Source organism: Nannospalax galili, unplaced genomic scaffold (genome assembly GCF_000622305.1).
Source record: "Nannospalax galili isolate Female #2095 unplaced genomic scaffold, S.galili_v1.0 scaffold113, whole genome shotgun sequence".
NCBI classification, from domain to species: domain Eukaryota; kingdom Metazoa; phylum Chordata; class Mammalia; order Rodentia; family Spalacidae; genus Nannospalax; species Nannospalax galili.
The window spans coordinates 3,284,854-3,289,314 of NW_008335444.1; positions in this window are offsets into that span (position 1 = coordinate 3,284,854).

Here is a 4,461-nt window from a genome sequence, read left to right on the forward strand (position 1 = left end):
CTGCAAAGAGAAAGGAGATGGTGTCAGATGAGGCTCTGACACAAGCCCTTTAAATGGACATGCAAAATAAAACACTTTGTCTCAGCAGGAAACACCTTTTATTATATTATTCATTGTAAAGCTAAATGACGTTCTCAGCACCATTATATATATATTTGCCCTGTTTGGACTTTATGGACGAGCTGGTTATACATAGTTATCTGCAAAGAGAAAGGAGATGGTGTCAGATGAGGCTCTGACACAAGCCCTTTAAATGGACATGCAAAATAAAACACTTTGTCTCAGAACTTCTGTCCTCTCTTTATATCCCTCACCTACAGTCATTTCTTCTTAAAATTTGAAGTTACATTTATGGTGTCATTTTAATGTATCATTAGATAAATAAACACAGTTATCATTAGATACACATAGATATCTTTGATTCACAGTTTAGTTTAGAACACACAATGTAGGCTACAAATTGTTTGGTAATTTTGTAGGAATTGATAAAAGGAAATTAGAAACGGACAGTCTTAGCTTTCCTTAGGAATTGGGCATGACTAGGCAGTCTTTTGAGAACACTTGTTTTTCTGTCCATACACAATTTCATAACTACCATAAGTAAACAAAATTCACACTTATTAAGAAAAAGCACCTTCTCTGCCAAACGTTCACCTTTAAAATTTTTTTTATTTATTTTTATGTGCATGAATGTCTTGCCTGCATGTATGTAAGTGCACACATTGTTGAATGTTCTCAGGGGCCAGAAGACGGCTTTGGATCTGACTTTGCTTTTCATCATTTATTTTTTCCATTTAGAAATTAATGAGAATAATTAACAAATTTGTGGTATACAATATAATTTGCATGCACAGCATGATACAAGACAAACACACCTCTTCTCTTTCGTGCTACAGTGCCATGCACAGGTAAGTCCACTCTGTCACAAACCCAGAATTAAGCTGTAGGATGACCTTGCCTTTCTTATCACTAAGTAAATTACTCGTAGCAAGAGTAGTAATCCCCAAGAGCTGTGGGCAGGAATTCATCTGCTAAATTTTGTTTTCTGAGCTAAACAAGTTGTGCTTACAGCATTCTTGTAGGTAGATAGAGAGTTGAACACAGAAAATTATTTTTATTTTATATGTATGAGTGTTTTGCCTGCATGTGTTCCCCTGTGTGCAATGCCTGTGGAGGCCAGAAGAAAACACGGGATTTCCCTGGAACTGGAGTTACAGGTGATTGTTAGCCATTATGTGGCTGTTGGGAACCAAACTCAGGTCCTCTGTAAGAGAAGCCAGTGCTCTTAACCGCTGAGCCATTGCTCCAGGACCCCCAAGTGTTCATCTTTAAAATCTGAAAAATCACATCCTTTCAACACAACCTCTTGCAAAGCATCTGCCAGTCAGTGATTGCAATGTGCAGATTGATAGAAGACTAAACACCACGAGTTACCAGTGTAGCAAATTCACACAGTAAATCGGTTTCTGTAAACCCAGCGTGGAATGCACACCTTCCTCCCAGTCTTATTCAAATGCACTCCAACACTTGACAGGAACAACACAAAAACTTCCCTTCCTGTCGGGGTCAGGATGTAGCATCTTGGCTTCATATACAATGAACAGATTCCTTTCCTTTTTCACTTTCCAATGATGGTGTGCTGGGTGATAGAAACAATAGAACTCTGCACTTCTGAAATTTCACCATCGGTGTATTCATTAAGTGGAACAAAGTGATGCCCACGTGACATTTTCAGAGGCCAAATATTTCTCCCCAGGAAAAGATGTGGCCAGGCACTATAGCTTCCCTGGTAACTCTGTTCTCCTTTGGCCCTTCCTTCCTGCCGGTGCCACGTCCTTTGTTACCAAGATAGCTTGTTTACAAAAGTGCTTGGATCAGTTACTGAAAACAAGTGACACGTGCTTTACTCGGGTGTGTTACAGAAACAAACACCAGGATCAAGCGAGAAACTGAAGAGATGCCCCTTTTCTGAACCTTGAGTTCCACTATTGAGAGAAAACTGTTCCATGGATACAAAAATCCCCCTAGTAAAAGTTTCGCTGTGCAAACTGCAGATATTCTGGTTTTCTTTTCACTTTTATGCTATATAATCTCCTATAATAGTATAAACGGGTTGAAAAACATATCTGTGCATTACTTTATTAACTATAGTTGGCACATGTTGCAAAAATCCCCATATCTTACTATTTCCTCTGTACACAGTGCCTGATGCCATCTCCAAACAGCATCGGGCTCATTTAAATTCTGACCCTCACTCGGAGCATTTATTGCCTTGCACTGTAGATGCCTGCCTTCCATCTCTAGGCTCCTCCCAAGACAGAGAATTCTGACCCTCACTCAGGTGGTTGTTCCTCTGGAACAATCACCTTCCATGTTGGCCAAGTCCTCGAATACTTGTAACCAAGTCTCCAATCAAGCTATGCTTCCTTCAGGAAGCCTGCCCTGAAGGGGAGCCCTTTACTAGGCAGGCTTTTCCTCTGTGTTCCCACAGCCCATGGCACTTCCACTTGCCAGAGCATTTATCGCCTTGCACTGTAGATGCCTGCCTTCCATCTCTAGGCTCCTCCCAAGACAGAGGTTCCTCCAGAATGGGATGCACTGGGACTCTCTCAGCACCTCACAGTGCTCAGCACTCCAGAGGACTCACTCCCCAGAAGTGAACTGTGACCTCTGAGTGTAAACATTTTGAAAATGTGCACGCAACAGTAAGAACTTTATCCTACACCAACAATGATTGGCTTGCTTTCCCTCAGTCTCAAGCTCCAAGCCCCTGCACTCTCTCAATTCCCACTTAAAATGCCATCCTCCAGGTCTTCATGGGACTGAATGCTCATGTCTCGTGTCAGCCACAGGGTCACCTACCCAGAGAGGCCTTCCCTGGCCATTCAGTCTAAATGAACTGCCGGAGCATTTGCTATCATTTGCTCTGCAAGGTCTCCATATGTGTCTCATATTACCACCAGATCTTTTGTTTTCCCACATTATCTTCTTGCCTGCTATCATCAGAAGCTCAACGGTGACAGAAAACTTGCTTGTCTTATTCACACCTGGTTCCCAGAATCGGAGGCATCAGTGGTACAGAGTAAATGCTGAATGAATGAATTGATGAATGAATGATTGAAAAATTCCAAGTTGAAATTTATCATGAAAATATTCAGCAAATGCTTCAAAGTCACGGAGGGAAACCCTTTGACTGAGACTATGTATCAACAGCACAGCACTCACTTTGTGGTCTTTGCTCTCCCGAGTCACCCTGGAGCATAAAAGGACAGTGACGCTCTGGAAGGATCTTGGCACCTTATATAGCTGATGACTGAGCAGCTGACACTGCAAGTGTCACTGGGGGACAGGATGCGGAAAAGGATGTTTGACCCATGGAGACCCAAGATTTTCCCATCACAGTGAAGAAACCTCACCTTGGAAGTGGGTCAGTGTCTAGTGGACAAGGTTCTTGGCAAGAAGAACTCTGGCAATATTTTACCAGCATATTCAAATCAACCAGTGAGCCCAGAAATTTGCACCGAGGAGTTTCTTGGAAGTCCAACATCTGGATAAATTCACTGCCCAGCAAGGAGACATTAGTACTCCTAGGAGCATGTGCAGGCTCCAAGGCTGCTACAGAACCCAGGAAACACAAGCACGTGAAACCTCTGCTCAATTCAGCACAATCCTTAATCAAGCATGCATCATTTTTATACCTTTATGGGACAACCTGCCTCTATACTTCCAAAAGTACCCAATACTCTCAAGAGTTACACTTCCCACTGAGTCTCAGAGCTAGTCATGGCACAGTTTACTATCCCAAACCAAGACACTGCCCAGATGACCTGGGCTTTGAACCTAGGCTCCTCTGCTTAACAACAGCATGATCTGGGCCATGCAATCTTAGCTAATACATATATATGAAACCAATGTATAATACATAACTATAAATAGTTATATATAACTGTAAATATATTAGTGATATAAATAAATAACATATAACTATTGTACATTGTATATAACTAATATATATTATTTATATTAACTAATATGTATAATAAAATAATCAGGGCCGGTAATGATGGCTTAGTAAGTAAGAGCACTTGCTGTGCAAGCACGGGGACCTGAATTCAAATCCCCAGCACCCATATAAAGCCCTATAAACCCAGGACTGTGGGGAACAGAGATAGGAGGATCACAGGGCTTGCTGGCTACTAGCCAAGGTCCAGGTTCAGTAAAGACCTTGTATAAGGGGAATAAGGTGGAGTATGTAGAGCAGGACATGCTTCCTCCTCTGGCCTCATATACACAAGCATATGCACTGTAGATAGACGATACATAGATAGATGATTGATAGATAGATAGATAGATAGATAGATAGATAGATAGATAGATAGATAGATAGATAGATAGACAGATAGATAGATGATAGATAGATAGACAGATGATAGATAGATGATAGATGATAGATAGATAGAT